Source organism: Oncorhynchus nerka, linkage group LG2 (assembly GCF_034236695.1).
Source record: "Oncorhynchus nerka isolate Pitt River linkage group LG2, Oner_Uvic_2.0, whole genome shotgun sequence".
Classification (NCBI taxonomy): Eukaryota; Metazoa; Chordata; class Actinopteri; order Salmoniformes; family Salmonidae; genus Oncorhynchus; species Oncorhynchus nerka.
In genome coordinates, this window is record NC_088397.1 from 64,436,147 (window position 1) to 64,447,991 (window position 11,845).

The window sequence follows — 11,845 nt, forward strand, 5'->3', positions numbered from 1 at the left end:
TGGTTAGGTCAGGGTGTGATGAGGGTGGTATGTGTGTTTCATCTTGTCTAGGGTTTTCTGTATATCTATGGGGTTTTGGTATTGTCTAGGTAAATGTAGGTCTATGGTGGCCTGAATTGGTTCCCAATCAGAGACAGCTGTTTATCCTTGTCTCTGATTGGGGATCCTATTTAGGTTGTCATTTTCCATTTTGTTTTTGTGGGTTATTTTCTATGTGTAGTTGCATGTCAACACTCGTTAGCATTAGCGGCACGTTCGTTTTGTTTAGTGTTCTTCGTGTTCTTCGTAATTAAAGAGGAATGTATTCAAATCATGCTGCGCCTTGGTCTCATCGTTACGATGAACGTGACACCTCCACCCATAAAAGGATTGATCTCAGCAGCGATTCCAAACATGCCATTAGCGGAAAAACTGCAGAAATTGCGAACAATGCTCTCCAAAATCAACCATCAAACGCAGGCTTTGTAACGGTTCTCTCTACTTTAGCCCTTATGTATCGCCATCAAAGATTGGCATGGGTCCAATACTGCAGTGCACAGCTGAAGCACGTGTAAGACATGGCTGACATGAGGGGATAGGTGGAGAGAACCGAGCAACTATTGACAAAAGCAGGAAATGAAAACATTCTGCTAGCCGAGGAACTGCGTTTGAAATCTGAACAATTAAAAGTAATTGCAAATAATTATGATGATGAACGAGCACAAACTCTTCAACAAAATGGTTGTCTCCAGGAACAAATCGATTTAGCCAAAACTAAATAGGATGTAGTCCACTCCGAACTAGAGAAATCTGTCGAGTTATCTTGATAACATGCAGGCAGTTTTGTTGAACATTACTCAAAGAAACAATGTTCTACTCTAAATACTGCAGACCAAAGACGATCAGTTAATGAACACAATGACTAAGTTGGATGACAAATCAGTAGAAGACATTGAAGTCTCTGACCAAATTAATGATGAGAGAACTCAGGTGATGAAGATGTAAATATTGATTTCTAAGCAAACGGTGGAAATCTCATCACTGAATCTCTCGCTCCGTACTCAAGACCTCTATTTGCAAACAATGACAGATAAGTTTGAGACCGAAAGGAGCAAGTGCGACACTCACGTGTCCAAAATCAGTACTCTAAGCGCTCAAGTGGACTCTGCAATGCAGCAGAATACCACCTTTAGGTATAATATGGTGGAATTCCAGAATGGTCACGTGCTACAGCGTGACTACCCAAACAAGCAACCGGAGTCCGGTCCTCAAAGAAGTGAAGACGATAGAAGGTTTCAGACTTCCCTCATGTGTCCCTCAGTCTTCTCCTTTTGGCCATTCGGCACTGAGTAATATGGCACCTCTTCGCCAACAAAGCCAAAGCTTGACTTCTCCTCTTGGCCTTTCGGCCCAAATATCCCCACAGGATGAAGCCAACCCTCTCTACCCGCTTGGTGCGGAATGCCTCTGACAAACCTATCAAGAATGTCCCCACCTTTGACACTGTTCTAGGTCAGCCAAACGATACAGAGACGTTCCTAGCTGACATAGAGGACACATTGGATGGCTACCCGAACTCTAAGGGTTACATTTACATTACATTTAAGTCATTTAGCAGACGCTCTTATCCAGAGCGACTTACAAATTGGTGCATTCACCTTATGACATCCAGTGGAGCAGCCACTTTACAATAGTGCATCTAAATCTTTTAAGGGGGGTGAGAAGGATTACTTTATCCTATCCTAGGTATTCCTTAAACAGGTGGGGTTTCAGGTGTCTCCGGAAGGTGGTGATTGACTCCGCTGTCCTGGCGTCGTGAGGGAGTTTGTTCCACCATTGGGGGCCAGAGCAGCGAACAGTTTTGACTGGGCTGAGCGGGAACTGTACTTCCTCAGTGGTAGGGAGGCGAGCAGGCCAGAGGTGGATGAACGCAGTGCCCTTGTTTGGGTGTAGGGCCTGATCAGAGCCTGGAGGTACTGAGGTGCCGTTCCCCTCACAGCTCCGTAGGCAAGCACCATGGTCTTGTAGCGGATGCGAGCTTCAACTGGAAGCCAGTGGAGAGAGCGGAGGAGCGGGGTGACGTGAGAGAACTTGGGAAGGTTGAACACCAGACGGGCTGCGGCGTTCTGGATGAGTTGTAGGGGTTTAATGGCACAGGCAGGGAGCCCAGCCAACAGCGAGTTGCAGTAATCCAGACGGGAGATGACAAGTGCCTGGATTAGGACCTGCGCCGCTTCCTGTGTGAGGCAGGGTCGTACTCTGCGGATGTTGTAGAGCATGAACCTACAGGAACGGGCCACCGCCTTGATGTTAGTTGAGAACGACAGGGTGTTGTCCAGGATCACGCCAAGGTTCTTAGCGCTCTGGGAGGAGGACACAGTGGAGTTGTCAACCGTGATGGCGAGATCATGGAACGGGCAGTCCTTCCCGGGAGGAAGAGCAGCTCCGTCTTGCCGAGGTTCAGCTTGAGGTGGTGATCCGTCATCCACACTGATATGTCTGCCAGACATGCAGAGATGCGATTCGCCACCTGGTCATCAGAAGGGGAAAGGAGAAGATTAATTGTGTGTCGTCTGCATAGCACTGATAGGAGAGACCATGTGAGGTTATGACAGAGCCAAGTGACTTGGTGTATAGCGAGAATAGGAGAGGGCCTAGAACAGAGCCCTGGGGACACCAGTGGTGAGAGCACGTGGTGAGGAGACGGATTCTCGCCACGCCACCTGGTAGGAGCGACCTGTCAGGTAGGACGCAATCAAGCGTGGGCCGCGCCGGAGATGCCCAACTCGGAGAGGGTGGAGAGGAGGATCTGATGGTTCACAGTATCGAAGGCAGCCGATAGGTCTAGAAGGATGAGAGCAGAGGAGAGAGAGTTAGCTTTAGCAGTGCGGAGCGCCTCCGTGATACAGAGAAGAGCAGTCTCAGTTGAATGACTAGTCTTGAAACCTGACTGATTTGGATCAAGAAGGTCATTCTGAGAGAGATAGCGGGAGAGCTGGCCAAGGATGGCACGTTCAAGAGTTTTGGAGAGAAAAGAAAGAAGGGATACTGGTCTGTAGTTGTTGACATCGGAGGGATCGAGTGTAGGTTTTTTCAGAAGGGGTGCAACTCTCGCTCTCTTGAAGACGGAAGGGACGTAGCCAGCGGTCAGGGATGAGTTGATGAGCGAGGTGAGGTAAGGGAGAAGGTCTCCGGAAATGGTCTGGAGAAGAGAGGAGGGGATAGGGTCAAGCGGGCAGGTTGTTGGGTGGCCGGCCGTCACAAGACGCGAGATTTCATCTGGAGAGAGAGGGGAGAAAGAGGTCAGAGCACAGGGTAGGGCAGTGTGAGCAGAACCAGCGGTGTCGTTTGACTTAGCAAACGAGGATCGGATGTCGTCGACCTTCTTTTCAAAATGGTTGACAAAGTCATCTGCAGAGAGGGAGGAGGGGGGGGGGAGGAGGATTCAGGAGGGAGGAGAAGGTGGCAAAGAGCTTCCTAGGGTTAGAGGCAGATGCTTGGAATTTAGAGTGGTAGAAAGTGGCTTTAGCAGCAGCGACAGAAGAGGAAAATGTAGAGAGGAGGGAGTGAAAGGATGCCAGGTCCGCAGGGAGGCGAGTTTTCCTCCATTTCCGCTCGGCTGCCCGGAGCCCTGTTCTGTGAACTCGCAATGAGTCGTCGAGCCACGGAGCGGGAGGGGAGGACCGAGCCGGCCTGGAGGATAGGGGACATAGAGAGTCAAAGGATGCAGAAAGGGAGGAGAGGAGGGTTGAGGAGGCAGAATCAGGAGATAGGTTGGAGAAGGTTTGAGCAGAGGGAAGAGATGATAGGATGGAAGAGGAGAGAGTAGCGGGGAGAGAGAGCGAAGGTTGGGACGGCGCGATACCATCCGAGTAGGGGCAGTGTGGGAAGTGTTGGATGAGAGCGAGAGGGAAAAGGATACAAGGTAGTGGTCGGAGACTTGGAGGGGAGTTGCAATGAGGTTAGTGGAAGAACAGCATCTAGTAAAGATGAGGTCGAGCGTATTGCCTGCCTTGTGAGTAGGGGGAAGGTGAGAGGGAGAGGTCAAAAGAGGAGAGGAGTGGAAAGAAGGAGGCAGAGAGGAATGAGTCAAAGGTAGACGTGGGGAGGTTAAAGTCGCCCAGAACTGTGAGAGGTGAGCCGTCCTCAGGAAAGGAGCTTATCAAGGCATCAAGCTCATTGATGAACTCTCCGAGGGAACCTGGAGGGCGATAAATGATAAGGATGTTAAGCTTGAAAGGGCTGGTAACTGTGACAGCATGGAATTCAAAGGAGGCGATAGACAGATAGGTAAGGGGAGAAAGAGAGAATGACCACTTGGGAGAGATGAGGATCCCGGTGCCACCACCCCGCTGACCAGAAGCTCTCGGGGTGTGCGAGAACACGTGGGCGGACGAAGAGAGAGCAGTAGGAGTAGCAGTGTTATCTGTGGTGATCCATGTTTCCGTCAGTGCCAAGAAGTCGAGGGACTGGAGGGAGGCATAGGCTGAGATGAACTCTGCCTTGTTGGCCGCAGATCGGCAGTTCCAGAGGCTACCGGAGACCTGGAACTCCACGTGGGTCGTGCGCGCTGGGACCACCAGATTAGGGTGGCCGCGGCCACGCGGTGTGGAGCGTTTGTATGGTCTGTGCAGAGAGGAGAGAACAGGGATAGACAGACACATAGTTGACAGGCTACAGAAGAGGCTACGCTAATGCAAAGGAGATTGGAATGACAAGTGGACTACACGTCTCGAATGTTCAGAAAGTTGAGCTTACGTAACAAGAATCTTATTGACTAAAATGATTAAAAATGATACAGCTGAAGTAGGCTAGCTGGCAGTGGCTGCGTTGTTGACTTTGTAGGCTAGCTGGCAGTGGCTGCGTTGTTGATTCGGGGGCTAGCTGGCTAGCTAGCAGTGTTGATTACGTTACGTTGCGTTAAAAGAACGACAATAGCTGGCTAGGTAACCTAGAAAATCGCTCTAGACTACACAATTATCTTTGATACAGAGACGGCTATGTAGCTAGCTACGATCAAACAAATCAAACCGTTGTACTGTAATGAAATGAAATGAAAATGTGATACTACCTGTGGAGCGAGGCGGAATGCGACCGGGTTGTTAAGTTCTATTCGGTAGACGTTGGCTAGCTGTTGGCTAGCTAGCAGTGTCTCCTACGTTAAGGACGACAAATAGCTGGCTAGCTAACCTCGGTAAATTAAGATAATCACTCTAAAACTACACACTCTAAACTACACAATTATCTTGGATACGAAGACAGCAAAGACAACTATGTAGCTAGCTAACACTACACTAATCAAGTCGTTCAGTTGAGGGTAATAGTTACTACAGTGCTGCTATACGGTAGACGGTGGACGTTAGCTAGCTGGCTAGCTGCTGGGCAGATAGCAGTGTAGGCTACGTTAGGACGACGAAATACGATAATTACGCAATTATCTTTGATACAAAGACGGCTATGTAGCTAGCTAAGAAGAAATTGCTAAGATTAGACAAATCAAACCGTTGTACTATAATGAAATGTAATGAAATGTAATGAAAAGTTATACTACCTGCAGACCGAAGTGCGTATGCGACTGCTCGCTCCAACCCGGAAGGATGTTCTGACAGGGTTTACCTGTTGAAGCGAACGTTGAATAGACATATGACGAGGTTCATTCGTCTATAACAGCAACACGTGCTAAACGACTACGCTCAACTAGACACAGTTTTGAAATTAGAATTCAGTGGTTCTGCAACTCGCAAACACGATAGCTCACTGGCTAACACTGTCAAACAAGCTCAGAATGAACACCCACAAGCTAACTATCATAGGCTTCGTTCAGCTTGCTTTGGCCAACTCACTGAAACAGGAATGGAAGAGCTGTTACCATTCAAACAAATGTTTCTGTCGAACATGTTTCAAGGTTTTACTGCTAACCTACAAAGCATTACATGGGCTTGCTCCTACCTATCTCTCTGATTTGGTCCTTCCGTACATACCTACACGTACGCTACGGTCACAAGACGCAGGCCTCCTAATTGTCCCTAGAATTTCTAAGCAAACAGCTGGAGGCAAGGCTTTCTCCTACAGAGTTCCATTTTTAAGGAATGGTCTGCCTACCCATGTGAGAGACGCAAACTCGGTCTCAACCTTTAAGTCTTTACTGAAGACTCATCTCTTCAGTGGGTCATATGATTGAGTGTAGTCTGGCCCAGGAGTGTAATGGTGAACGGAAAGGCTCTGGAGCAACGAACCGCCCTTGCTGTCTCTGCCTGGCCGGTTCCCCTCTTTCCACTGGGATTCTCTGCCTCTAACCCTATTACAGGGTCTGAGTCACTGGCTTACTGGTGCTCTTTCATACCGTCCCTAGGAGGGGTGCGTCACTTGAGTGGGTTGAGTCACTGATGTGATCTTCCTGTCTGGGTTGGCGCCCCCCTTGGGTAGTGCCGTGGCGGAGAACTTTGTGGGCTATACTCAGCCATGTCTCAGGATGGTAAGTTGGTGGTTGAAGATATCCATCTAGTGGTGTGGGGGCTGTGCTTTGTCAAAGTGGGTGGGGTTGTATCCTTCCTGTTTGGCCCTGTCCGGGGGTATCATCGGATGGGGCCACAGTGTCTCCTGACCCCTCCTGTCTCAGCCTCCAGTATTTATGCTGCAGTAGTTTATGTGTCGGGGGGCTAGGGTCAGTTTGTTATATCTGGAGTACTTCTCCTGTCTTATCCGGTGTCCTGTGTGAATTTAAGTATGCTCTCTCTAATTCTCTCTTTCTCTCTTTCTTTCTCTCTCTCGGAGGACCTGAGCCCTAGGACCATGCCTCAGGACTACCTGGCATGATGACTCCTTGCTGTCTCCAGTCCACCTGGCCGTGCTGCTGCTCCAGTTTCAACTGTTCTGCCTGTGATTATTATTATTTGACCATGCTGGGGGGCGCCTCTGGACTGAGGGGTGCCTCTGGACTGAGGGGCTGCGGCTCTGGACTGAGGGGCTGCGGCTCTGGACTCAGGGGCTGTGGCTCTGGCAGCTCCGGACAGGAGGTGCGTGGGGCTGCCACCGGAGGCCTGGTGCATAGTGGAGGCACCGGATACACAGGGCCGTGGAGGCGCACTGGCGGTCTAGAGCGCAGAGCTGGCCCCACCCATTCTGGCTGGATGCCAGCTTCCCCCCGGCAAATGCGGGACGCTGGCACCGAGCATACCGGCCTGTGAATACTCCGCCTCCGTACCGTGCCCAACACCCCATAGCACGGGGCCTAACCAGTCCCATGCTCGCCACGGTAAGCACGGGGAGTTTCCTGACTCTGCCACACTCCCCGTGTTCCCCCCCCTAAAAAAAATTGAGGGCTGCCTCTCGGGCTTCCTTGCCAGCCGTGTTCCCACATACCGCTGGTTCCTCTCTCCGGCTGCCTCTGCTCTCCTAGCTGCCTCCACCTGTTCCCATGGAAGGCGATCCCTTCCCGCCAGGATCTCCTCTCCTGTGTAGACTCCCTTGCCATCCAGAACGTCCTCCCATGTCCAGGGGTCCACCTTACCATGCTGCTTGGTCCGTTGGTGGTGGGAAGTTCTGTCACGGCTGGCTGAAGGACTGGACCAAGGTGCAGCATGGTAAGCGTACATTTTCTTGATTTAAACATTATGCCGACAAAACAAAGAATAAAACCAAACCGTGAAGCTTTGGGCTATGTGCCCTGAACAAAGCCAAAATTAACTTCCCACAAAACAGGTGGGGAAAAAGGACATAGAATGCCCACCCTAACCAGAATAGCCCACCCTAACCAGGTGGGGAAAAAGGACATAGAATGCCCACCCTAACCAAAATAGAGAATAAAAAGCCTCTCTATGGCCAGGGCGTGACAGTCATGCTTTTTGGAGAAATGTCCTCTGGTCTGATGAAACAAAAATAGGACTGTTTGGCCATAATGACCATCGTTATGTTTGGAGGAAAAAAGGGGAGGCTTGCAAGCCGAAGAACACCATTCCAACCGTGTGTGTGTGTGTGTGTGTGTGTGTGTGTGTGTAAATGTGTGTGTAAATGGGCAAACATTTCTAATAACCTGTTCGCTTTGTCATTATGGGGCATTGTGTGTAGATTTGAGGGGGGGGGGGGAACTATTTAATCAATTTTAGAATAAGGCTGTAACACAACAAAATGTTGAAAAAGTGAAGGGGTCTGAATACTTTCTGAATACACCGTATATGTTGCACATAAACAGTTATAGGAATCTCCTTACAGCAATGCCTCGGTATGCCTTGGCACGTTCACATCGGAGCTGTCTTTGTTGCAAGTGCATGATAACAAATGAATCACGTGAGAGAAAAGAGAGACCCACATGCTACTCTTGCTACTGTCACTGTTCTTGATGAAGACCTTGAGGCTGATACGTAAAACTTAAAAATGACATTGAAAATAGCAAGAGCAGCATGGGGGTTTCTGCCTCGGTATAAAAACACTGGTTACAATTTACAGTGTAGTATATTACTTCATGATCATTTTGTTAAATTTTTAAAAAGGTCCTTAGATGTGTTTCTAAAAATCATCAACAGTGTACCCACTGTCCTTATTTATCCCTGCTAACTGTTTTTTCACAGGCAAATTTAGATTAGAAATATTGCTTATCCGAAAGAAGTTAGAGACTGGTTTTAAGTCCCTCTGATGTGAATGTTGCATACCGGTAAGTGAAATGTAATATTACATTTTACTCAGTCAAGTGTAACTGGGGAGGGATCGATAAATAGCTATGATATCCTCCTTAAAGACTATATTGTCTAAAAAAAATGTAAAGATTCAGACAGTGGCTATTTAAAAGCATTTATGGAGAACATTTGGTTTTGAACAAATGTTCATGAGTTAAAATGATAACTCCATATTATCAGGGGTAACAGGACCCATCCATCTTGAATGTTTAATGATACTCATGGGTGGGGTAGAGTGTTTTCACTGCTTATGAGTGGGGGAGAGACGAGCTCTTAAAAACAATGATTTTCAGCCTTTTATGTCTGCAGCATGAGCTTATAATTCAGTTTAACAGAACTCTGACAGAAATACCAGATAACAGGTGCCTGATGTCCTGGTAGGGTTTCTGATATGCTTCTTGTATAACTGCATAAAATGGCAGGGAAACCCTTAATAATCTCCAAGTTTCATTTGATAGATTTGACACAGATAAAAGAACAGCAGTGGACTCATGTTCCCCCCTTCTGAAGATGAAATGTTGAACGAAGAGTAGCAGAAAGGATAGACATATTAATATGTCAAGCGTATTGATCATCAGCAGTCATGTTATGTTGTCAGATCATGCAGGGCCCTTCACTGATAATATTACATGGATTTTGATTAATTAATATTTTAACAGTAGGTAATGTTGACTTTGCATTATGAAGAGGTAAGTAGTGACTTTTCCTTAGCCATCACTTGTCCCAGGTGGCGTTGTGAGCAGTACATGCTGTCGTTTCACCATTCACAAAAAGATTCTAGAATGTTCTAAAGCTAAGATTATAACGCTTAGTTATTTTATTTGATACTGAAAGCTTTGGATAATCTATTTTTTTCTTATTATTATTTTACCAGGGAAATTGACTGAGAACACATTCTCATTTACAGCAATGACTTGGGGAATAGTTTAGGAGGATGAATGAGCCTAAAATTGTCACCAGTACTATTTCAGGAGATCGGATGTTTGTATGAAATGTGCATTTTTACTGTGCTGCATGTGTTTATTGTTTCTCTGGCCAGTCCTGTCTTTGTGTTAAGGATGTGGCCCGGTCTCGTCAGTCGTCAGCTTATTGATTAATCCTCCAGGAAGCATTTTTCAGGGGATCGAATGTTTCTATGAAATGTGCATTTTTACTGTGCTGCATGTGTTTATTGTTTCTCTGGCCAGTCCTGTCTTTGTGTTAAGGATGTGGCCCGGTCTCGTCAGTCGTCAGCTTATTGATTAATCCTCCAGGAAGCATTTTTCAGGGGATCGAATGTTTCTATGAAATGTGCATTTTTACTGTGCTGCATGTGTTTGTTGTTTCTCTGGCCAGTCTTGTCTTTGTGTTAAGGATGTGTCCCGTTCTCGTCAGTCATCAGCTTTTTGATGAATCCTCCAGGAAGCATTTTGCAGCAGGTTGTACCCTATCATGCACTGTAGTAAATGCACATTAACACCCCATACTAGTGTATTATGACCTCCCTTTGTGTTCCACATGAAAGGAGTGAAAAGGGATTATTCACATGTTTGAGTGTCACAGGGGCTTGGGAAAGAACAACACTTCATGCTGGAAAAGGAGGAAAGAAGGATAGGCTTGCGCCATTGAAAAAGTGGAAGAGTCAGAACTGTAAAACTGTACAATGTGCAGAGTTTTACCTGAAGATGTTTTATGTCATTAACAAACATCTGGTTGATACCGTATTAAACAAGGAATTCATCTGACAAGGGATAGACACCTTGGCGAGTACATTTTCTCATGCTCTCAGTGGTTACCATTTAAAAAAAATCTTTATTGCATTTTAGCCAGAGTCACTATTTACTATGTGAACTAATTGTAATTTGTACATACCATATTAGATTTCAATCATAACAATTGCTATAATGTTATTTTTTAATAGAGTTGTATTTAAACATGTCGTTTTTTAGTGTGTTCTCTTTTATTCATTTGTAGTCTATTTGCAAATTAAGTTGAATGTTGTAGTCATTAGTTTTGCAGGGTTCAAACCAGTGATTTATATTCACTTAGATGACTGACAGGGTGCGCTGTTTACAAGCCACCAGACCTCCATCTTGGCACTCAACTACCATTGTTAAAATATATTTTGGAAGTTATAGAAATGCTTTTATTATTAATGTCTACATGCTTCTTCTGAGGAGTGCCAATAGGCGGAGTAGTGGCTTCAAAGCCTCTCATTGGCCAATACATAGCATCAGCAATTCAGGGTTTAGGGTTCAAACCTGACGGCATTAATTACAATTTTACCAAATGATAAGACACGTTCATTCAGCAGTAAATTATGTTGTCTGACTTTGTCCTCTAGAGGGCAGAGTTGCCTAAAGAAGTTGGATGATAACGTCATTTAGATCTTTGCAGAGGCATATGAAATATCAGCTAATATGTTATTACTGATGTTATCTTATTTGAAAACACTAATCAAATGGTTATCTAATCAAATTCGTGTAGTGCAAACAATTGAAAAAATTCCCATCAGGCTGAGGTATTTGGAAAGTACTTTCAGACCTTTATTTGCAGTCATTAGTCACTCTGTCTATATTCCTTGTTTCAAAAGGCCATTAATCTGGGTCTTTGAAGCCACTAATCTAAAAATTAACCAAGGGTACAGACTAGGGCTGTTACAGTGACCATATTACCACCACACCGCGGGTCACGAGTAATGACGACAGTCAAATTCCATGTGACCATTTAGTCACGGTAATTAGGCTTCTCCAAGCTCTAATTCTGCTGATGGTCATTAGTAGCCTACCAAACTTGCTAACTGCCTGGTACTCCGCACTCTATTGTCCATCTAATCACTCTGAAATCAATGCAAATGTTATCGAAAATCTAATCAAACACTTCATGAGAGCCCAGGAGCTCAAGTTGTGCAACATTTCTATAGGCTCTGCAATTGCGTGACAAAACAGGGGGATGGCCTTGATTAAAAAGAGGAGGATCCCATCAGCTTTATATAGGCTAGGCCTTCTATATTTATTTCTCAACTTTCCTAATATTAAGCACATTGCTTATCTTTACAACAAGAGTATAGCCTACCTGCCTGGCATGAAAATTAACCACAGGAAAAGCATCCTCCATTCGCTATTTAAGTGCATTGATTACATGTGCATAGAGTGCATGTATTTTTTTCCCCCGTTTCGAGGCCAGTGCATGATAATGGTCCGTTCTAAATCAAA